Source organism: Pseudophryne corroboree, chromosome 3 (assembly GCF_028390025.1).
Source record: "Pseudophryne corroboree isolate aPseCor3 chromosome 3, aPseCor3.hap2, whole genome shotgun sequence".
NCBI lineage: Eukaryota > Metazoa > Chordata > Amphibia > Anura > Myobatrachidae > Pseudophryne > Pseudophryne corroboree.
This window is the reverse complement of record NC_086446.1, coordinates 470,954,773-470,979,675: the sequence shown is the minus strand read 5'-3', so window position 1 is coordinate 470,979,675 and position 24,903 is coordinate 470,954,773. Positions and strand designations below refer to the sequence as shown.

The window sequence follows — 24,903 nt, the reverse complement described above, 5'->3', positions numbered from 1 at the left end:
TATTTCCACCTGCAATATTGGAGGTACGTAATTCATAAGGGTCCAGTCCCATAACTGAGCCATATTATGTTCTACATTTATGAGGCAAAGGGGAATACACATGATAGCAGATGGGATGCCAGCTGTGAGTATACCGACAGTGGCATCAAGTCTGCTGGATCCCGACAGCAAGGCATCGAGACCCTTTGCGGTCTTGCTGTGCTCGCCAAGCTGCAGGCCCCGTAAGTCGCTGCGCTCGCCACTGGTTATATTCCCACTTGGTTGGTGGCATGGACCCACCAGCCGAGTGGGACTATGAGGAGGTGGTTGAGATTCCAGGCATCAATATTTTAATGTCTTTCGAGATTTGCATAGGGCCCGTACTGCCAATGTGATCGCATTGCATTGATGCGAATGCCTGGTTGACAGGCAGAGGCGTTCGCGGTGCGGCATAGCCACATTGCAGGGGTAGCAACTTGGGGTTGCGGAAAATAAGAATTTACTTACCGATAATTCTATTTCTCGGAGTCCGTAGTGGATGCTGGGGTTCCTGAAAGGACCATGGGGAATAGCGGCTCCGCAGGAGACAGGGCACAAAAAGTAAAGCTTTAGGATCAGGTGGTGTGCACTGGCTCCTCCCCCTATGACCCTCCTCCAAGCCAGTTAGGTACTGTGCCCGGACGAGCGTACACAATAAGGGAGGAATTTTGAATCCCGGGTAAGACTCATACCAGCCACACCAATCACACCGTACAACTTGTGATCTAAACCCAGTTAACAGTATGATAACAGCGGAGCCTCTGAAAAGATGGCTCACAACAATAATAACCCGATTTTTGTAACTATGTACAAGTATTGCAGATAATCCGCACTTGGGATGGGCGCCCAGCATCCACTACGGACTCCGAGAAATAGAATTATCGGTAAGTAAATTCTTATTTTCTCTATCGTCCTAGTGGATGCTGGGGTTCCTGAAAGGACCATGGGGATTATACCAAAGCTCCCAAACGGGCGGGAGAGTGCGGATGACTCTGCAGCACCGAATGAGAGAACTCCAGGTCCTCTTTTGCCAGGATATCAAATTTGTAGAATTTTACAAACGTGTTCTCCCCTGACCACGTAGCTGCTCGGCAGAGTTGTAATGCCGAGACCTCTCGGGCAGCCGCCCAAGATGAGCCCACCTTCCTTGTGGAATGGGCCTTAACCGATTTAGACTGTGGCAGGCCTGCCTCAGAATGTGCAAGTTGAATTGTGTTACAAATCCAACGAGCAATCGCCTGCTTAGAAGCAGGCGCACCCAACTTGTTGGGTGCATACAGTATAAACAGCGAGTCAGATTTTCTGACTCCAGCTGTCCTGGAACATATTTTCAGGGCCCTGACAACTCCTAGCAACTTGGAGTCCTCCAAGTCCCTAGTAGGTGCAAGGCACCACAATAAGCTGGTTCAGGTGAAACACTGACACCACCTTAGGGAGAGAACTGGGGACGAGTCCGCAGCTCTGCCCTGTCCGAATGGACAAACAGATATGGGCTTTTTTGAGAAAAAACCACCAATTTGACACTCGCCTGGTCCAGGCCAGGGCCAAGAGCATGGTCACTTTTTATGTGAGATGCTTCAAATCCACATATTTGACTGGTTTTAAACCAATGTGATTTGAGGAATCCCAGAACTACGTTGAGATCCCACAGTGCCACTGGAGGCACAAAAAAGGGGTTTGTATATGCAATACTCCCTTGACAAACTTCTGGACTTCAGGAACTGAAGCCAATTTTTTCTGGAAGAAAATTTACAGGGCCGAATTTGAACCTTAATGGACCCCAATTTGAGGCCCATAGACACTCCTGTTTGCAGGAAATGCAGGAAACGACCGAGTTGAAATTTCTTTGTGGGGCCTTCCTGGCCTCACACCACGCAACATATTTTCGCCACACGTGGTGATAATGTTGTGCGGTCACCTCCTTTCTGGCTTTGACCAGGGTAGGAATGACCTCTTCCGGAATGCCTTTTTTCCCTTAGGATCCGGCTTTCCATCGCCATGCCGACAAACGCAGCTGCGGTAAGTCTTGGAACAGACATGGTACTTGCTGAAGCAAGTCCCTTCTTAGCGGCAGAGGCCATAAGACCTCTGTAAGCATCTCTTGAAGTTCCGGGTACCAAGTCCTTCTTGGCCAATCCGGAGCCATGAGTATAGTTCTTACTCCTCTACGTCTTATAATTCTCAGCACCTTAGGTATGAGAAGCAGAGGAGGGAACACATACACCGACTGGTACACCCACGGTGTTACCAGAACGTCCACATCTATTGCCTGAGGGTCTCTTGACCTGGCGCAATACCTGTCCCGTTTTTTGTTCAGACGGGACGCCATCATGTCCACCTTTGGTATTTCCCAACGGTTTACAATCATGTGGAAAAAACTTCTCAATGAAGTTTCCACTCTCCCGGGTGGAGGTCGTGCTGAGGAAGTCTGCTTCCCAGTTTCCATTCCCGGGATGAAAAACTGCTGACAGTGTTATCACATGATTTTCCGCCCAGCGAAAAGTCCTTGCAGTTTCTGCCATTGCCCTCCTGCTTCTTGTGTCGCCCTGTCTGTTTACGTGGGCGACTGCCGTGATGTTTTTCCCACTGGATCAATACCGGCTGACCTTGAAGCAGAGGTCTTGCTAAGCTTAGAGCATTATAAATTTACCCTTAGCTCCAGTATATTTATGTGGAGAAAAGTCTCCATACTTGATCACACTCCCTGGAAATTTTTTCCTTGTGTGACTGCTCCCCAGCCTCTCAGGCTGGGCTCCGTGGTTACCAGCATCCAATCCTGAATGCCGAATCTGCTGCCCTCTAGAAGATGAGCACTCTATAACCACCACAGGAGAGACACCCTTGTCCTTGGATATTGGGTTATCCGCTGATGCATCTGAAGATGCGATCCGGACCATTTGTCCAGCAGATCCCACTGAAAAGTTCTTACGTGAAATCTGCCGAATGGAATTGCTTCGTAGGAAGCCACCATTTTTACCAGGACCCTTGTGCAATGATGCACTGTTTTTAGGAGGTTCCTGACTTGCTCGGATAACTCCCTGGCTTTCTCTTCCGGGAGAAACACCTTTTTCTGGACTGTGTCCAGAATCATCCCTAGGCACAGCAGACGTGTCGTCGGGATCAGCTGCGATTTTGGAATATTTAGAATCCACCCGTGCTGATTGTAGCAGTATCCGAGATAGTGCTACTCCGACCTCCAACTGTTCCCTGGACTATGCCCCTATCAGGAGATCGTCCAAGTAAGGGATAATTAAGACGCCTTTTCTTCGAAGAAGAATCATCAATTCGGCCATTACCTTGGTAAAGACCCCAGGGTGCCGTGGACAATCCAAACGGCAGCGTCTGAAACTGATAGTGACAGTTCTGCACCACGAACCTGAGGTACCCTTAGTGAGAAGGGCAAATTTGGGACATAGAGGTAAGCATCCCTGATGTCCCGGGACACTATATAGTCCCCTTATTCCTGGTTCGTTATCACTGCTCTGAGTGACTTCATCTTAATTTGAACCTTTGTAAGTGTTCAAAAAAAAAATTTTTAGAATAAGTCTCACCTAGCCTTCTGGCTTCAGTACCACAATATAATGTGGAATAATACCCCTTTTCTGTAGTAGGAGGGGTAATTTAATTATCACCTGCTGGGAATACAGCTTGTGAATTTTTTCCCATACTACCTCCTTGTCGGAGGGAGACTTGGTAAAGCAGACTTCAGGAGCCTGCGAAGGGGAAACGTCTCGACATTCTCATCTGTACCCCCGGGATACTACTTGTAGGATCCAGGGGTCCTGTACGGTCTCAGCGCCATGCTGAGAACTTGTCAGACGCGGTGGAACGCTTCTGTTCCTGGGAATGGGCTGCCTGCTGCAGTCTTCTTCCCTTTCCTCTATCCCTGGGCAGATATGATCTTATAGGGACGAGAGGACTGAGGCTGAAAAGACGGTGTCTTTTTCTGCAGAGATGTGACTTAGGGTAAAAAACGGTGGATTTTCCAGCAGTTGCCGTGACCACCAGGTCCGATGGACCGACCCCAAACAAGTCCTCTTCCTGTATACGGCCATACTGTGCCGTTTGGAATCTGCATCACCTGACCACTGTCGTGTCCATAACATCTTCTGGCAGTTATGGACATCGCGTTTATTCATGATGCCAGAGTGCAAATATCCCTCTGTGCATCTCGCATATATAGACATGCTCTATGGTCAATAAAATACTGTCCCTGTCAAGGGTATCAATATTTTTAGTCAGGGAATCCGACCAAGCCACCCTAGCTCTGCACATCCAGGCTGAGGCGATCGCTGGCCGCAGTATAACACCAGTATGTGTGTATATACTTTTTATTATATTTTCCAGCCTTGTCAGCTGGTCCTTGAGGACGGCCCTATCTATAGACGGTACCGCCACTTGTTTTGATAAGCGTGTGAGCGCCTTATCCACCTTAAAGGGTGTTTCCCAACGCGCCCTAACTTCTGGCGGGAAAGGGTATACCGCCCATAATTTTCTATCGGGGGGAACCCACGCATCATCACACACTTTATTTAATTTATCTGATTCAGGAAAAACTATGGTAGTTTTTTCACATCCCACATAATACCCTCTTTTGTGGTACTTGTAGTATCAGAAATACGTAACACCTCCTTCATTGCCTTTAACGTGTGGCCCTAATAAGGAATACGTTTGTTTATTCACCGTCGACACTGGATTCAGTGTCCCTGTCTGTGTCTGTGTCGACCGACTAAAGTAAACGGGCGTTTTAAAACCCTTGACGGTGTTTTTGAGACGTCTGGACCGTACTAATTGTTTGTCGGCCGTCTCATGTCGTCAACCGACCTTGCAGCGTGTTGACATTATCACGTAATTTCCTAAATAAGCCATCCATTCCGGTGTCGACTCCCTAGAGAGTGACATCACCATTACAGGCAATTGCTCCGCCTCCTCACCAACATCGTCCTCCTACCTGTCGACACACACGTACCGACACACAGCACACACACAGGGAATGCTCTGATAGAGGACAGGACCCACTAGCCCTTTGGAGAGACAGAGGGAGAGTTTGCCAGCACACACCAAAAACGCTATAATTATATAGGGACAACCTTATATAAGTGTTTTCCCTTATAGCATCTTAATATATATATAAGCATATCGCCAAATTAGTGCCCCCCCTCTCTGTTTTAACCCTGTTTCTGTAGTGCAGTGCAGGGGAGAGCCTGGGAGCCTTCCCTCCAGCCTTTCTGTGAGGGAAAATGGCGCTGTGTGCTGAGGAGATAGGCCCCGCCCCTTTTTCGGCGGCCTCGTCTCCCGCTCTTAACGGATTCTGGCAGGGGTTAAATATCTCCATATAGCCTCCGGAGGCTATATGTGAGGTATTTTTAGCCAAAATAGGTATTCATTTGCCTCCCAGGGCGCCCCCCTCCCAGCGCCCTGCACCCTCAGTGACTGCCGTGTGAAGTGTGCTGAGAGGAAAATGGCGCACAGCTGCAGTGCTGTGCGCTACCTTTAGAAGACTGAGGAGTCTTCTGCCGCCGATTCTGGACCTCTTCTTACTTCAGCATCTGCAAGGGGGCCGGCGGCAAGGCTCCGGTGACCATCCAGGCTGTACCTGTGATCGTCCCTCTGGAGCTGATGTCCAGTAGCCAAGAAGCCAATCCATCCTGCACGCAGGTGAGTTCACTTCTTCTCCCCTAAGTCCCTCGTTGCAGTGATCCTGTTGCCAGCAGGACTCACTGTAAAATAAAAAACCTAAGCTAAACTTTCCTAAGCAGCTCTTTAGGAGAGCCACCTAGATTGCACCCTTCTCGGCCGGGCACAAAAATCTAACTGGCTTGGAGGAGGGTCATAGGGGGAGGAGCCAGTGCACACCACCTGATCCTAAAGCTTTACTTTTTGTGCCCTGTCTCCTGCGGAGCCGCTATTCCCCATGGTCCTTTCAGGAACCCCAGCATCCACTAGGACGATAGAGAAATGGGGGCAGGATTGGGGCGGCTGCGTGATGTCACACATGGCTGCTGCAACGGGAAACATGGCGGCACCTGTACTGCCTTTGCAGCCAGACTGCAGAAGTGGGGGGGCTTCCGTTATTTAGCGATGTGATTGCAATTAAATTCTCAGAGAACGGGACCCACCCGAACATTGCAATCCGAGCCGGGATCCGAGTACGGCTCGGGATTTGCCGCCTACTCGGATCCCAAATTAAGGCAAAACTTCATCCTCCCGGTGTTGGATTCCCACGGGTTTTGGATTCTATATAAGGCCTCCAGTGATCGCACCATTTTACGCCAACTGTGGAGCTTGTATTGAACGGGTGTGTCCGTGTGGTGCCTATCCAGGGTACTCTGTTGTCCAGTTTTCTCCATCAAGGGGCTGGGGCTACTAAAGGGGTTCTTGTGTCCTCTAGGGGTGCTGTGATCCATCAAGGGGCTGAGGCTGCTGTGTCCTCCAGGGGTACCATCTCCTTCCATAAAGGGGCTGCTGTATAATCATACACGTATTGTGAGTGACACTGTAGGTGGTCTGTGCTCTGTTGTACATAAAGGGGTCTTCTGCCAATCTAGGGGTGCTCTGCACCAGTTATAAAAGCTACATATACAGATATGTCCTGTTACATCCTTGCTGCAGTCACACTAAACAGACCTTAAGTCGCACTTGCTGTGATGGGACTCGTAGCGCCAGGCGTCTTTTTTGTGTGTTTTTTCTGTGAAAATTCATCTTAGTCGCAAAGTAACGCAACATGACGCACAAGCAGATCTTATTGATTACAATGATATGCAGCATGCCTATATTTCCACCTTTATTAAAGTGAATGAAACTTATTTAGCTGAAGCTGATGAATGAGTTGGTGGGTACATAATGGAAATTGCTGTTAATCTCAAGTTAAAAGCATTTTTTTAATGAAATTATACAGCACCCCATTAAGTAATGCTGTGTCATACATATTATACAATAAGGCATAAGTGAGCAATTGTAAATTTTGCGCTAATAGTGCCTAATTCAGTAAGGATTGCAAATTCTGCTAATTAGGAGAATTTGCTATCCTTTACTAGCATGCTGGGGACCGCCCATCGCAGGGCAAGGCCGCACAGCATGCTGACCGCCGCCTCCCCCCCTTCAACAAGCAGAAATTGCGAACGCATCGGAACTTCTGTTTGTCAGCAGAAACTGTGGTAGCCTCCTGCTGGCGCAGCTTAGCTATGTTCGCGATCACGGCAGCTGCATGTGATGTCACGCAGGCGTCATTACCACGCTCCCGACATGCCCCCATTCGGCCGCCCCCGTTCGCGCCGCAACGCCCCAGCAACGCTCCGTCTCCTCCCTAGAAACAAAGCGTTGAGCACCCTCCGCCCCACCCCGCGACCACCTCTGCCTGATTGACAGGCAGAGGCGATCACATTTTCTGCGGCACCCCTGCAGAAAATGCAGGTGCATGCGCAGGACGGGTGCTGCGCATGCGCCCTCATCTTTTTCTCAAAAATTCCGGTTTTATGGCTTACTGCGATCCAACCTGAATTAGGCCCATAATCATGTCTCCATGTGGGCAATATGGTTATGGTCTATGTTTAGACTTTGTTTATTTGTATTGGAATAGTGACAGAAAGTATTTTTTCTAGAAATGAAAATGTAAATACAATTAAAAGTATTAATATAATTACAATTTGTCCCACCCACCTAGGCATTATAAATAAACTGTTTGTATTGTCTTGACATAAGTATGCGCAGCATTTATAATAGTTACATCAACTACCTTTAGTAAGCTCCAATGTAATTGTTATCATGCCCCCTAGTGGAATAAAATCATGATGACAAAAAATTCCAAGGTTTTTTGGCTTTACAAAAACAAAGGTAAAACATACTTGCCGACTTTATGGCTGCTCTCAGCCAGGTCGGCTCAGCAGGGGGGAAGGCAGTGACGTGACATGAAGAGGGGGCGGGCCAGAGGCAGAACGGGGGCGTGATGGAGGCAGAACGGGGGCGTGGCTGCGGGATTGCGTCATGTAAGCCATGCCCTCACTGTGTAATGCCGCTATTACCGGCATTATACAGCAGGGGGCATGGCTATGATGACGCGATTCAACAAGAATCGCGTCATCGCCTGCCTGGACCGCCCACTTTACTCGCTAAGTGGGGGGCCGGGCAGGAGGGGGGGCCCTTAAATCGGGAGACTTACCTGCTCTTCCGGGGGGTGGGAGTGTCACCCGATTTTCGGGAGCCTCCCGGCTATTCCGGGAGAGTAGGCAAGTATGAGGTAGAATGATAAGGCAAAGTGGTAGAGGCGGCAATGACTGCGCTACCCCAGGATACCCCCCTTCCCCATCCCCTGTAGGAATGGCTAATTTATCTATTCACAATGCTTAACTTATCCTGAACGAAAACACTATATTAGGAATCAATGCTCTCTAATGTTTTATTCAACCTAATTAACCCTAAAGAATACAAATTATATGTTCTGATTTTAGTACACTTTTCAAAAATGTAAATTTCTGTTGATTTGTTATTAATGATCTTCATACATAATAATGCTATTATTGCTGTAAATATGCCTGTCTGCGACATACGGTGAATGCAGCTATTTCTCTGCTGAGCCTGTATTATACCTCTTTCAGACTAACAGCAATATCCCGGGTTATTGCATATGAACGCGCAGAACCCGGGATTTTGCTTAGTCTGAAAGAGTCCTAAAATAAATATCCCGGGTTAACAGGGTTGAACCTGGGACCTGAAGCAAAAACAAAAAAATTGCCAAAAAGCGCCTTAGATAATAATGCCCAAAAATATGGGTGTTATAATTAAAATTGCTCTGCTACGTGTGCTGCCACAGAACACTGTGTGCGTGTTCAATTAAGGATGAATAAGGCAAGGAGAAGAGATGGCTGCGCAATGTGTTAGAGCAAATTAATGCTAATTAAGAGCTGACGTGTAAATATTTAAAATAATTTATTGTACTGATAACATTAAATTTAACACATAAATAAACAATAGAGATAATATAATAAAACCAAGATTAAGAAGCAAGACGCCTTGAAATTGTAAATGTATATACTGGGAATAGTACCCTCTGATTTTAATGAGGAAACAAATCCGATTAAATATCCATATGGAAATCCACAATCAGGTGGGCAGCTGATCCACAAGTATCTAATATTGGTTGCCGTAATAGGGATCTCAGTGCGGCAATACAAAGAACTGCTGTGTGAATGAATATGTACCTCTCCGTGGGCTGGTCCCGACCGAGCGTCCTCGGTCGTATGTTCCTGCAATGCCCAGTGCTTGATAATGTGGCAGAGGAGAGGACGTACTTATCCCTGAGTTGGTGGATACAGTTTATCAGCGGCGTGCTGGCAGGGGTCACCGGCGGCAGTTGGAGAAGCCGGGACGGGAGCCGAGGTATCTCTGGCTCAGCGTGCTGGTAGAAGTCACCGGTGGCAGATGGAGAAGCCGGGACGGGAGCCAAAGTGTGACAGGCTCAGCGTGCTGGTAGAAGTCACCGGCGGTGGATGGAGAAGCCGGGACGGGAGCCGAAGTGTCACAGGCTCGGACAGCAGCTTACTACCTGTGTGATGGATGAAATCAAGGTGTGCAAACAGGCGGGGTCCTAACGCGTTTCGTCACAGACCATGTGACTTTCCTATGTGACACATTTGTTTACATAGGGTCTGATTCAGAGGCGGAACTACTGCCAGTGCAAGCAGTGCGTTGCACTGGGGCCCGCCTCTGTCCAGGGGCCCAAGCATGTAATGAGTCAAATTGACTCATTACATGCCGCTGTGCGCTGCGGGCAACCGCTGCCCGCAGCGCACAGCCGCCCGCAGAGAGGAGCAGCGGCACGGACGGGGGAAGGAGGAGGAGGGAGGTGAAGGAGGGAGCCGCAGCAGCGCTTTGTTACTGGTGGAGGCGCTGCTGCTGCTGCCCCTCTGCTTCACTATAGGCTGTCTTCAGAGAACAGCCTATAGTGAAGCAGAGGGGCAGCAGCAGCAGCGCCTCCACCAATAACACAGCGCTGCTGCGGCTCCCTCCTCCACCCCCCCTCCTCCTCATTCTCTACTGCCCGGGAATCGTCTGACGCTGCACCGAGGAGCCGGAGCCAGCGGGGAGGGTAAGTATAATTCTTCTTTCTGTCTTTCTTTCTCTTTTTCTTTCTTTCCTACAAAAAAGGGGGACTGTGTGCCGTAATGTGTAAAAACGGGGAATCTGCCTGCCGCAATGTGTAAAAACGGGGAATCTGCCTTCCGCAATGTGTAAAAATGGGGAATCCTTTGAGAAAGTCACATGGTCTGTGACGAAACGCGTTAGGACCCCGCCTGTTTGCACACCTAGATTTCATCCATCACACAGGTAGTAAGCTGCTGTCCGAGCCTGTGGCACTTCGGCTCCCGTCCCGGCTTCTCCATCCACCGCCGGTGACTTCTACCAGCACGCTGAGCCTGTCACACTTTGGCTCCCGTCCCGGCTTCTCCATCTGCCGTCGGTGACTTCTACCAGCACGCTGAGCCAGAGATACCTCGGCTCCCGTCCCGGCTTCTCCAACTGCCGCCGGTGACCCCTGCCAGCACGCCGCTGATAAACTGTATCCACCAACTCAGGGATAAGTACGTCCTCTCCTCTGCCACATTATCAAGCACTGGGCATTGCAGGAACATACGACCGAGGACGCTCGGTCGGGACCAGCCCACGGAGAGGTACATATTCATTCACACAGCAGTTCTTTGTATTGCCGCACTGAGATCCCTATTACGGCAACCAATATTAGATACTTGTGGATCAGCTGCCCACCTGATTGTGGATTTCCATATGGATATTTAATCGGATTTGTTTCCTCATTAAAATCGGAGGGTACTATTCCCAGTATATACATTTACAATTTCAAGGCGTCTTGCTTCTTAATCTTGGTTTTATTATATTATCTCTATTGTTTATTTATGTGTTAAATTTAATGTTATCAGTACAATAAATTATTTTAAATATTTACACGTCAGCTCTTAATTAGTATTAATTTGCTCTAACACATTGCGCAGCCATCTCTTCTCCTTACCTTATTGAACCTGGGACCTACCTGGGTTGCGGTGCAGTGTGAATGGGTAATCTAGGTTGATGCGACCTGGGACCCGTTCACAGCAGGGGCGTTTCTACAGAGGAGGGGGCCAGTGTGCACCTCCGGGTGAGCCCCCTCCTCTGAACGGCGCAATGTGCTGGAGTCTACTATGCATGCGCAGGTCTCCGGAAACATGGTGCACGCCATGATCCGGAGACCATTTTGGCTACCAAGCATGCGCAGCGGCAATTTTGGCGGCGATTTCCGCCGCGGACGCTGCGCCCTCCGCTGGACTCCGGTTAGGTAAGTATTTAAATGGGTGCAATGTGTGCGCCCATTATAGAAACGCCAATGGTTCACAGCATAGTAAGAGCCAGAGCAAGCGCCGGTACTACACCTGTGCGCGGTGACATTACTATTACCAGGTCCAATTGCCAGTCTGAAAGGCGTCTCAAGACAGATCGCATCTGGGTTGGACCCATGTACAAAATCCCGGGTGCGAACCGCCTTTGTAATCTGATAGGGGTATTATTTGCATGCTATCAATACATTAAGATTGAATTTTAGTGTTCTTAATGGTTCCTAGTGAACCGACATGCTGCATTCTCAGGAATATTAGTATAGCCCACAAGATGGCTGCCTCCGCTGTGTTAGGAGATAGCTGCTCCTACAAGCAGCAACTGTAGCAATTGATGTTCTGAAGATGACAATGTAGCCTACTATGGGGTACATTTACTAAGCAGTGATAAGAGCGGAGAAGAGAGCCAGTGGAGAAATTTCCCCATCAACCAATCAGCAGCTCTGTATCATTTTATAGTATGCAAATTATAACTGTTACTTCAGTGCTGATTGGTTGCCATGGGCAACTTCTCCGCTGGCTCACTTCTCCGCTCTTATCACTACTTAGTAAATGTACCCCTATAACACTGATAGCTGAATATTGGCTTTACTCACAAAATATTTTTCCACTGTGAGTTGGAGACAGATACACTTAAAAGCAGTGATAGTTATGGGTATACGTAGTACTCGGTGACTGTATTTCATTGCACTGGCATAACTGTAAGGAACTGCAACTGCAATCTAGAATAACCTCAGACATGTCTCTTGATAATTAAGTATCAAGTGTCCAATCTAATGGATATAATGGGAAATATAATTAGAAAGTTTATTGTATTTATCATATGTTAACTCTATTCATTTATGTTTCCTAAAAAAAATATTTAAATAATATGCAAATAAGCTGGATGATAAACACAACCCCATTGTCACTAGAAAAAACACATGACAAAGGACAAAGGAGAAGTGTTTCCAAGATAGAGATAAGCAAATATTACTGAGAATGAGAATACTGATCAAGTGATCAAAAGCAGTACAAAAGAATTGTGTTTTTCGGCAACTATTTATGAAAATATATAGGCTTTTTGGCTGGAGAAATTAAGATTTTTCTCTTTACAACATTCATCAAATAAAGTACTGTAGCATACTAAGGAGAAATCAATGATTTATCCACGGTCTCGTTTATTATTTAACCTTTGTGCTGTTCCTATAGTGTGAAATGGGGTAGTGTACTTCATCAAGTTATTGTTGTTAAAAACACAACGCCATCCCGAGATGGCAGTAGCGGTATGCTTTCCTGCAGAGCTTGCGATGTTGATAACATCTTCACCTCCTCCTGTCACATCCGTGCCCTTACCAGCTTGCACATGCGCAGACCAAAATCATCTAGATGTTTTGTGCACATGTGTTGCCTTGCTGTCTTGCGCTATCACTGCTGAAACGTCTACACCTCCTGGCAATGAGAAGATGGTGGTCCACTAGTTATGGTATGCGGTCAGCATACCACTCGTCGGGATGCCGGCTTGCACAATACCGACACCGGGATCCCGACTGGGTTACCATACCGCCGCCGGTATACCGATCCCAGTTATCTCCTTTTCCTAACATCTTGAGAGCATACCGCCCAACTTTCGGAATCCTTGAAGTGGGACATGCCGCACCAAAGGCGCGGCTGCAGCTGTAAAGGGGGCAGCCCCTCAGGTTAGGGGGCAGGGGGCCCTGGGTGATTCGGGCGGGGCATCATGCTATGATCCCTGTTTTTTTACTGTTTTGGGGCGAGCAGCTGGGCAGCCCCTTCCTCTCCTCCCCTCACTGTTCAGATGCTATGCGCATGCACACAGCATCTATTCAGTGTCCCGCGGGACACTGCGACCCACGGGAGGGACAGCGGGACAGTGTCTGAATAGCGGGACTGCCCCGCTGAAATCGGGACAGTTGGGAGGTATGCTTGAGAGAATAGATTTCCAGATAGGACTTCTATATGTATAGAGATGACCTGATATTATCCTCAGCAAATAAGTTCAAGGAATATTGTGATGGTTGATCCATATGGTTAGAATTCAAAGAGACAAAGGAAAACCACATTGTTTACAGGGACCTAAACACAGCCACTGCTATTCATCTGTATTGTAACTGGCATCTGTCTAACTTCTTGTCCTATTTATACCCCTATTGATTAACAATCTTTAGAACCCTGGCATTCCTATGCTACAGATTTCCTTAATCTTTTCTACTGTTTCAACCACTCACCTTCCCTCTTTATATTTATATTGTATTTCTGAAAAAATATGTATTGTGAGACGGCATCATGATACAGTTTTACAGTATGCAAAAAAATATAATTTCTTAGGTAGCTTTCATTCTTTCTCCCTCCAAATTCTAGAAACCACTGCAGGATGTATCTTTTTATTTTTACCAAAAATATTGTTTAGGACCGAGGACCTGATCCCTGACGTTCTTCGTCCATTCTACTATCATTAAGACAATTCCAAGGACTTTCACTGATCCATCACTTTAGTTATAGTCCAAAAAATGACTTATTTGTTAGTTTCTGGATATTTGTATAATGTAGGTGCATTTGCCATTCTCTAATTACCTGGAAATACACAGGGATCTAGTCTCAAGGTGTGTACACACCGTTCGATATATTGGCCGTTCTATTGAATGGCCGATATATCGCAGGTTCTTCGGCCAGTGTCTACGAGCGATATTTCACAGACATACCGCGTTGGCCCTGCAGCAATTTATCTATTGCCGACAGTGATTGACAGCACAACCCAGTGGGTGCATGTAAATAGCTACAAGTGTGTACCCAGCATTAGATTTTTAATCCTCTTGGCTGTATACCACCTGGGCGCACTGACTAATCTACATTTTATTTTTAAAACTTGATTAACATGTCCTTAACCTCCTCTTCTAGATGTCTTCCGTACAGTAGGGTATCACGTGTTGACAACCTCTTTGAATATTCAAAATAAACACAAAAATATTTATGCAGTAATCTGCAATTTCCCTTGCAGTCTATGCACCCGTTTGTTGTAGCCGCACTATACTTCCCATTTTTATCATACATTTTCTAAAGTATCTAAAGACTGTTTTATCAATCTCTTCTATATGCACTTCAGCACATTTTATTATGTGTTAAGTCTCTATCAGCTTCTTATTTTTCCAGCTGCTTATGTCTGTCTAGATCTTATACGCAGTTTTCCGGCATAAAGTTCTGTTGCATTTCACAATGTGTGTTGTTGTTTTTTTTGTTATCTAGTTTATTCAACTGTTTTTAGGGGTCTATTTACTAAGCCTTGAACGGAGATAAAGTGGATGGAGATAACATACCAGCCAATCAGCTCCTGTCATTTTTCAAACAGTCTGTAACATGGCAATTAGTAGTTGATTGGCTGATACTTTTACTCCATCCACTTTATCTCCATCCAAGCCTTAGTAAATAGACCCCTTAATCTCCAGCTATCAATGGCTGTCCTGTCAGAAATTAACAATTATCATTGACTAAAGTCAGCCATTCTAAACTTAAAAACGTTCCCTTGTTGAAGTTCTTCTGTCTGTATGTTAAGATCCACTGACTGATGGTGCGTGTCTCCCCTATAGACACATTGGGGTAGTATCTCCACATTTCTGAGAAATAAATCTAGGATTGTTACCTTGAATTATGGTTCATTCATTGATTGATTGATATATACCCTATGCCACTACTCCTGGGTGATTTAGCAATTGGACATATTGCAATTGCTAATAATTATTACCTCATCCATTGACCTCCCAGTGATTTCACTCTATTAAAGCTGCACTATGACCAACACTAAAGGTTTTGCTACTGTGCCCCAGTTCAGTGCCCTTGGACCAACTACTGTATGTGTACTGCACCTAATTGAAAAACTCCTTCTCACCAGTTTCTAAAGTTTACCAAACACTCACAATGATATCTGCAGCACCGTATAGTAATGTATATTTTATCTCATTCTGTAAATAAAATAAAACGACTCCTCCCTTTGCTACTCACCCGGCAAAACTATGTCCTAGTCAAGGTTATCATTGTAGTATGACTCAGCAATAGCTGCAAGAACTTAGCTATCCTATGACATGAATGTAATCAGTTCAGGAACATTGGGGCAGATGTATTAACCTGGAGAAGGCATAAGGAAGTGATAAACCAGTGATATGTGTAAGGTGATAAAGGCACCAGCCAATCAGCTCCAATATGTAAATGAACAGTTAGGATCTGATTGGCTGGTGCCTTTATCACCTTGCAGATATCACTGGTTTATCACTTCCTTATGCCTTCTCCAGGTTAATACATCTGCCCCAATGTTTCCTAAACACATTTGTTTACATAGGGCCTGATTCATGTATGCAAGTAAAATAAGATTTTACTCACCGGTAAATCTATTTCTCGTAGTCCGTAGTGGATGCTGGGGACTCCGTAAGGACCATGGGGAATAGCGGCTCCGCAGGAGACTGGGCACAGCTAAGAAAGATTTAGGACTACCTGGTGTGCACTGGCTCCTCCCACTATGACCCTCCTCCAGACCTCAGTTAGGATACTGTGCCCGGAAGAGCTGACACAATAAGGAAGGATTTTGAATCCCGGGTAAGACTCATACCAGCCACACCAATCACACCGTATAACTCGTGATATTATACCCAGTTAACAGTATGAACATAAAAGAGCCTCTCAACAGATGGCTCAACAATTACCCCTTTTAGGTAACAATAACTATATACAAATATTGCAGACAGTCCGCACTTGGGACGGGCGCCCATCATCCACTATGGACTACGAGAAATAGATTTACAGGTGAGTAAAATCTTATTTTCTCTGACGTCCTAGTGGATGCTGGGGACTCCGTAAGGACCATGGGGATTATACCAAAGCTCCCAAACGGGCGGGAGAGTGCGGATGACTCTGCAGCACCGAATGAGAGAACTCAAGGTCCTCCTCAGCCAGGGTATCAAATTTGTAGAATTTTGCAAACGTGTTTGCCCCTGACCAAGTAGCAGCTCGGCAAAGTTGTAAAGCAGAGACCCCTCGGGCAGCCGCCCAAGAAGAGCCCACCTTCCTTGTGGAATGGGCTTTTACCGATTTAGGCTGCGACAGGCCAGCCGCAGAATGCGCAAGCTGAATTGTGCTACAAATCCAACGAGCAATAGTCTGCTTCGAAGCAGGAGCACCCAGCTTGTTGGGTGCATACAGGATAAATAGCGAGTCAGTCTTTCTGACTCCAGCCGTCCTGGAAACATAAATTTTCAAGGCCCTGACTACGTCCAGTAACTTGGAGTCCTCCAAGTCCCTAGTAGCCGCAGGCACCACGATAGGTTGGTTCAAGTGAAAAGCTGATACCACCTTAGGAAGAAACTGGGGACGAGTCCTCAATTCTGCCCTATCCATATGGAAAATCAAATAGGGGCTTTTACATGATAAAGCCGCCAATTCCGACACACGCCTAGCCGAAGCCAAGGCCAAAAGCATGACCACTTTCCACGTGAGATATTTTAAATCCACGGTTTTAAGTGGCTCAAACCAATGAGACTTTAGGAAACCCAACACCACGTTGAGGTCCCACGGTGCCACTGGAGGCACAAAAGGAGGCTGAATATGGAGCACTCCCTTGACAAATGTCTGAACTTCAGGTAGTGAAGCCAGTTCTTTTTGGAAGAAAATCGACAGAGCCGAAATCTGGACCTTAATGGAACCCAGTTTTAGGCCCATAGTCACCCCTGACTGTAGGAAGTGCAGAAATCGACCCAGCTGAAATTCCTCCGTTGGGGCCTTCTTGGCCTCACACCACGCAACATATTTTCGCCATATGCGGTGATAATGGTTTGCGGTTACTTCTTTCCTAGCTTTAATCAGCGTAGGAATGACTTCCTCCGGAATGCCCTTTTCCTTCAGGATCCGGTGTTCAACCGCCATGCCGTCAAATGCAGCCGCGGTAAGTCTTGGAACAGACAGGGCCCAAGCAGCAGCAGGTCTTGTCTGAGCGGTAGAGGCCATGGGTCCTCTGAGATCATTTCTTGAAGTTCCGGGTACCAAGCTCTTCTTGGCCAATCCGGAACAATGAGTATAGTTCTTACTCCTCTTCTCCGTATTATCCTCAGTACCTTGAGTATGAGAGGAAGAGGAGGGAACACATAAACCGACCGGCACACCCACGGTGTCATTAGAGCGTCCACAGCTATCGCCTGCGGGTCTCTTGACCTGGCGCAATACTTTTGTAGCTTTTTGTTTTGGCGGGACGCCATCATGTCCACCTGTGGCCTTTCCCAACGGTTTACAATCATTTAGAAGACTTCTGGATGAAGTCCCCACTCTCCCGGGTGGAGGTCGTGCCTGCTGAGGAAGTCTGCTTCCCAGTTGTCCACTCCCGGAATGAACACTGCTGACAGTGCTAACACGTGATTTTCCGCCCATCGGAGAATCCTTGTGGCTTCTGCCATCGCCGTCCTGCTTCTTGTGCCGCCCTGTCGGTTTACATGGGCGACTGCCGTGATGTTGTCTGACTGGATCAGAACCGGCTGATTTTGAAGCAGGGGCTTTGCCTGACTTAGGGCATTGTAAATGGCCCTTAGTTCCAGAACATTTATGTGTAGGGAAGTCTCCTGACTTGACCAAAGTCCTTGGAAGTTTCTTCCCCGTGTGACTGCCCCCCAGCCTCGAAGGCTGGCATCCGTGGTCACCAGGACCCAGTCCTGTATGCCGAATCTGCGGCCCTCTTTGAGATGAGCACTCTGCAGCCACCACAGCAGAGACACCCTGGTCCTTGGAGACAGGGTTATCAACCGATGCATTTGAAGATGCGATCCGGACCACTGGTCCAACAGGTCCCACTGAAAAGTTCTGGCATGGAACCTGCCGAATGGAATTGCTTCGTAGGAAGCTACCATTTTTCCCAGGACTCGCGTGCAGTGATGCACCGACACCTGTTTCGGTTTCAGGAGGCCTCTGACTAGAGATGACAGCTCCTTGGCTTTCTCCTCTGGGAGAAACACTTTTTTCTGGACTGTGTCCAGAATCATCCCCAGGAACAGTAGACGTGTCGCAGGAACCAGCTGTGACTTTGGTATATTCAGAATCCAACCGTGCTGGTGTAGCACCTCCTGAGATAGCGCTACGCCGACCAACAACTGCTCTCTGGACCTCGCCTTTATCAGGAGATCGTCCAAGTATGGGATAATTAAAACTCCCTTTTTTCGAAGGAGTATCATCATTTCGGCCATTACCTTGGTAAATACCCTCGGTGCCGTGGACAGGCCGAACGGCAACGTCTGGAATTGGTAATGACAATCCTGTACCACAAATCTGAGGTACTCCTGGTGAGGATGGTAAATGGGGACATGCAGGTAAGCATCCTTGATGTCCAGAGATACCATGTAATCCCCCTCTTCCAGGCTTGCAATAACCGCCCTGAGCGATTCCATCTTGAACTTGAATTTTTTTATATATGTGTTCAAGGATTTTAAATTTAAAATGGGTCTCACCGAACCGTCCGGTTTCGGTACCACAAACATTGTGGAATAGTAACCCCGTCCTTGTTGAAGTAGGGGCACTTTGATTATCACCTGCTGGGAATACAGCTTGTGAATTGCCTCTATCACAGCCTCCCTGTCTGAGGGAGTCGTTGGCAAGGCAGATTTGAGGAAACGGCGGGGGGGAAATGTCTCGAATTCCAGCCTGTACCCCTGAGATACCACTTGAAGGATCCAGGGATTTACTTGTGAGCGAGCCCACTGATTGCTGAAGTTTTTGAGACGTGCCCCCACCGTACCTGGCTCCGCCTGTGGAGCCCCAGCGTCATGCGGCGGACTTAGCAGAAGAAGCGGGGGAGGACTTTTGTTCCTGGGAACTGGCTGTATGCTGCAGCTTTTTTTCCCCTACCTCTGCCTCTGGGCAGAAAGGACGCGCCTCTACCCCGCTTGTTCTTTTGGGGACGAAAGGACTGTACCTGATAATACAGTGCTTTCTTTGGTTGTGAGGGGACATGTGGTAAAAATGCTGACTTCCCAGCTGTTGCTGTGGAAACTAGGTCCGAAAGACCATCCCCGAACAACTCCTCACCCTTATAAGGCAAAACTTCCATGTGCCTTTTAGAATCTGCATCACCTGTCCACTGCCGAGTCCATAAACCTCTCCTGGCAGAAATGGACAGTGCACTTATTTTTGATGCCAGCCGGCAAATATCCCTCTGTGCATCTCTCATGTATAAGACAGCGTCTTTAATATGCTCTATGTTTAGCAATATAGTGTCCCTGTCTAGGGTGTCAATGTTTTCCGACAGGGAATCCGACCACGCAGCTGCAGCACTGCACATCTATGCTGAAGCAATAGCTGGTCTCAGTATAATACCAGTGTGCGTATAAATAGCCTTCAGGAGATGCTCCTGCTTTCTATCAGCAGGTTCCTTTAGGGCGGCCGTATCCGGAGACGGTAGTGCCACCTTTTTTGATAAGCGTGTAAGTGCTTTATCCACCCTAGGGGGTGTTTCCCAGCGTGACCTATCCTCTGGCGGGAAAGGGTACGCCATTAGTAACTTTTTAGAAATTACCAATTTTTTATCGGGGGAAGCCCACGCTACTTCACACACTTCATTTAATTCTTCAGAAGGGGGAAAAACTACTGGTAGTTTTTTCTCCCCAAACATAATACCCTTTTTAGTGGTACCTGGGGTCACATCAGAAATGTGTAAAACATTTTTCATTTCCTCAATCATATAACGAGTGGCCCTATTGGACATTACATTAGTCTCTTCGTCGTCGACACTGGTATCAGTATCCGTGTCGACATCTGTGTCTGCCATCTGAGGTAGCGGGCGTTTTAGAGCCCCTGATGGCCTTTGAGACGTCTGGGCAGGCACGGGCTGAGAAGCCGGCTGCCTCGCATTTGGCATGTCGTCAAATTTTTTATGTAAGGAGTCGACACTTTCGCGTAATTCCTTCCACAAGTCCATCCACTCAGGTGTCTGCCCCGCAGGGGGTGACAACACATTTATAGGCACCTGCTCCTCCTCCACATAAGCCTCCTCATCAAACATGTCGACACAGCCGTACCGACACGCCGCACACACACAGGGAATGCTCTGACAGAAGACAGGACCCCACAAAGCCCTTTGGGGAGACAGAGAGAGAGTATGCCAGCACACACTAGAGCGCTATATAATACAGGGATTAACTAAATTATATCCCCTTATAGCTGCTATATGTATATTGCGCCTAAATTTAGTGCCCCCCCTCTCTTTTTTACCCTTTCTGTAGTGTAGACTGCAGGGGAGAGCCAGGGAGCTTCCTTCCAGCGGAGCTGTGAGGGAGAAATGGCGCCAGTGTGCTGAGGGAGATAGCTCCGCCCCTTTTTCGGCGGACTTTTCTCCCGCTTTTTAATGGATTCTGGCAGGGGTATTTATCACATATATAGCCTCTGGGGCTATATATTGTGATATATTTGCCAGCCAAGGTGTTTTTATTGCTGCTCAGGGCGCCCCCCCCCCAGCGCCCTGCACCCTCAGTGACCGGAGTGTGAAGTGTGTATGAGGAGTAATGGCGCACAGCTGCAGTGCTGTGCGCTACCTTGGTGAAGACTGATGTCTTCTGCCGCCGATTTTCCGGACTCTTCTTGCTTCTGGCTCTGTAAGGGGGCCGGCGGCGCGGCTCTGGGACCGAACATCAATGGCCGGTTCCATGCGGTCGATCCCTCTGGAGCTAATGGTGTCCAGTAGCCTCAGAAGCCCAAGCTACCACCAGTTAGGTAGGTTCGCTTCTTCTCCCCTTAGTCCCTCGCTGCAGTGAGTCTGTTGCCAGCAGATCTCACTGTAAAATAAAAAACCTAAAATATACTTTCTCTCTAGGAGCTCAGGAGAGCCCCTAGTGTGCATCCAGCTCAGCCGGGCACAGGATTCCAACTGGAGGAGGAGGGTCATAGTGGGAGGAGCCAGTGCACACCAGGTAGTCCTAACTCTTTCTTAGCTGTGCCCAGTCTCCTGCGGAGCCGCTATTCCCCATGGTCCTTACGGAGTCCCCAGCATCCACTAGGACGTCAGAGAAAGCAAAAATAACTTTGTGTCTGGAACAAACCATGTTGCCATGCAAGGGGAGCAAATACATAGATATTGTAAGCAATGAAATAGGGTAGCATACCGCCCAACTTGTTGGTCTGCCATGGAGGGACATCTTTGCGCGCCAGACAGGGCCGGACTACCCAGAAGGTCTGATGAGCTGGTGGGACAGTCCTGTCACACAGAGAGCCGGGAAGTAGGTGTGCAGCGCAGCCTCCGGCTCACTGCAGGGCAGGCTCCAGGCATGTTCCAATAGAGCGACCGCGCAAGGCGCCACCCTTAAAGGGTGCCGCGCGCTAGCGCTGCCATATTGGAGCCTGCCTGGAGCCAGGTCCTGCAGCAGTGGCTGTGTGTGCAGACGAGGGGGAGTGCTGTGGGTGGGACAAAGCTAAACTACTCTGTGCGCGCTGTGCGGCACTGGCCCCATTGCTAAGGTGACGCACTCTCCAGGACTGGTAATTACCTGTCAATCAGACAGTCCCGTCAGAACTTGGCTAATTGTGCACTAGTGTCCACCCTCCACTGGATCAATATCGTACAGTCCCTTTGTGTTCATTACCAGAGAAGAAGTTCTTCTCCTTTTTTTACTTCATTTTATGAATTATTTTTTTCCCCCTCCATTTTATGAATTTTATTAAATTGACGCTAAGTAATGGCTATACCAGTAAGGTTATGTGAATTTTAATAAATTTTTGTATGCTCATTTACACCTGTCTCTGCACATATCAGTTATTAGCGCTGTTAATCTATTTCTTTGGCTACATCTGTGAGACCCCACTTGTCCACTAGGAGTTGAAAGACTTCTTGATGAAGACTCCACTCTCTGGCTGACGACTGAGGAAATCCGCTTCCCAGTTGAGGACTCCCGGAATGAACACTGCCGATATTGCTGGCAGATGGCGTTCCACTCAACGAAGGATTTTTGACACTTCCACCATTGCCATGTGGCTTTGAGTGCCGCCTTGATGGTTTATGTATGCCACCGTGGTGGCATTGTCTGACCGTACTTGAACAGGCCTGTTCCGTATCAGAGGCAGGACGAGAGACAAAGCATTGAACACTGCCCGCAATTCCAGAATGTTTATCGGGAGGAGTGATTCCTCCTTGGTCCAACGACCCTGGAAAGAGTGTTGCTCCAACACTGTGCTCCAACCCCTCAGACTGGCATCCATAGTTAGTAGGACCCAGTTGGGGATCCAGAAGGGATGGCCCCTGCTCAACTGCTGGTCCTGTAGCCACCAGGTCAGCGAGAGATGAACCTCCGGAGTCATGGAGATCATGTGAGACTTGATCCGATGAGGCAGGCCATCCCACTTGGAAAGAATTAACCTCTGCAGAGGGAGTGTACTCTACCATGTTGAAAGCCGACACCATGAGGCCTAGTACTTGCATCACCGAGTGTATCGAAACTCTTGGGTGAGAGAGGAAGTATCTGATACTGTCCAGAAGTTTCAGGCCCTTCTCTAGAGACAGAAACAGCCATTGACTGTGTGTGTCCAGCAGTGCACCCAGAAGCACCATGCTCCGCGCAGGGACCAGTGAGGACTTCTTCCACTTGATAAGCCACCCGTGGGCTTGTAGGAGGTTTACTGTCAGTTGTAGATGACTGAGGAGGACATCGTGGGAGTTTGCCAGAATCAGCAATTAATGCAGATACGGCAGGATCCTGACTCCCTGGTGACGGAGATGGGCCGTCATCACGGCCATAACCTTGGTGAAGATCCGAAGGGTCGTGGCCAGTCCAAACGGCAGAGCCTGGAATTGATAGTGAAGGTTGCCAATAGCAAACCGCAGATATTGCTGATGCGACATGGCAATAGGTATATGCAGGTAAGCATCTTGTATATCCAGGGATACCATATAGTCTCTGGGTTCCATGGCCAGTACGATTGAGCGCAGTGTTTCCATACGAAACTTGGACACTCTCACAAACTTGTTCAGTGATTTGAGGTTGAGTGTAGGCCGGAAAGACCCATTGGGTTTCGGGACTAGAAACAGGGTTGAGTAGTATCCTCTGCCTCTCTGGGACAGAGTTACCGGCACTATCCCTCCTGTATCCAGGAGGGAACACGCAACCAATTGTAGAGCTTGCGCCTTCAATGGATCTGAAGGAATAACCGTTGTACAGAACTGGTGAGGGGGATGTCTCTTAAAAGAGACTGCATACCCGTGAGAGACAACTTCTCGCACCCATGCGTCTGAAGAAGGCAAGTAAAGTCCTTGCTTGCATACAACGGGGTATTGAGACCAGGGACGAGGATGTAATCCTGCCACTGTACAAATCATTGGTACGTCCGCACCTGGAATAGTGTGTTCAATTCTGGGCGCCATATTATAAAAAGGATATTGGGGAACTCGACAGAGTTCAAAAGTGCGCTACTAAACTAATTAAAGGGTTAGAGACACTGGAGTATGAGGAAAGGCTAACTAGGTTAAATATGTATACTCTAGAAAAGAGGCGTCTAAGAGGATATGTTATTAATATCTTCAAATATGTAAAGGGTCATTACAAGGAGTTAGCAGAGGATTTGTTTATTAATAGAACTCTGTACAGGACACGTGGACACTCACTGATGTGAGAGGAGAGAAAATTCCATACAAAACGTAGGAAAGGGTTCTTCACGGTAAGAGCAATAAGGATTTGGAACTCCCTGCCGGAGAAGGTAATAATGGCGGACTCTGTAAATGCATTCAAAATCAGATTCGACAGCTTTCTAGCTGAAAAAAGTACCCAAGGCTACAGCATTTAATATATTGACATTAAGTATCTGGGAGTTGTATGAAATATAGTTGTCAATTGGTACGAAACCATTACTTCAGCTGGTGCATTATAATGTGCACAGCTAAACACAGAATACAGGTTCAACCCGATGGGCATTTCGCCTCTTTTCAACCTCAGCAACTATGTTACTATGTCTTTAACCAGACCTGGGTGAATCGCAGAAGTTGGCTTCCCACCCCGGGGTCCCCCAGGGGGAGGACGGCCCCGTCATGCAGCAGGCTTGTCATGTTTAGAAGCAGGCTGACGGGCAGCCCAGGATTGTTATGCCTTGGGCTTAGTTGTTTTGGGAGCACGAGATTGTCTCGGGTATGCCTGACCTTTTGCTTTCTCTTGAGGCTGAAAGGAGCAAAAAGAGGTACCTTTTGCCTTCTGTGCAGAAGGATTAGTATTCGGGAGAAATGCAGCCGCTAAGTCAGTTACAATCTTATTGAGATCTTCCCCAAATAGGATGTATCCCTTAAAAGGGAGTACCTCCAAGGTCTTTTTGGAGTCCAGGTCCACCTTCCATGACCTCAACCACAGAATACGGCGAGCCAGGATGGACGTAGTCAATGCCTTGGCCACCAACACACCTGCCTCAGAGGATGCCTCCTGAATGTAATAGGCGGCGGTGGTAATATAAGACCGGTATTGTCTGGCAGTGTCAGATATGTCCTGAGGCAGCTCTTCATCTAATGCCTGAACCCATG

At 47.7% G+C, this 24,903-nt stretch overlaps 1 protein-coding gene across 3 annotated transcripts in view; it reads right to left on the bottom strand.

Annotated features, from left to right (window-relative positions):
* ABCC3 (ATP binding cassette subfamily C member 3) overlaps window positions 1-24,903 on the bottom strand; it is a 232,168-nt gene that overhangs the window by 127,764 nt on the left and 79,501 nt on the right. The window lies entirely within an intron of this gene.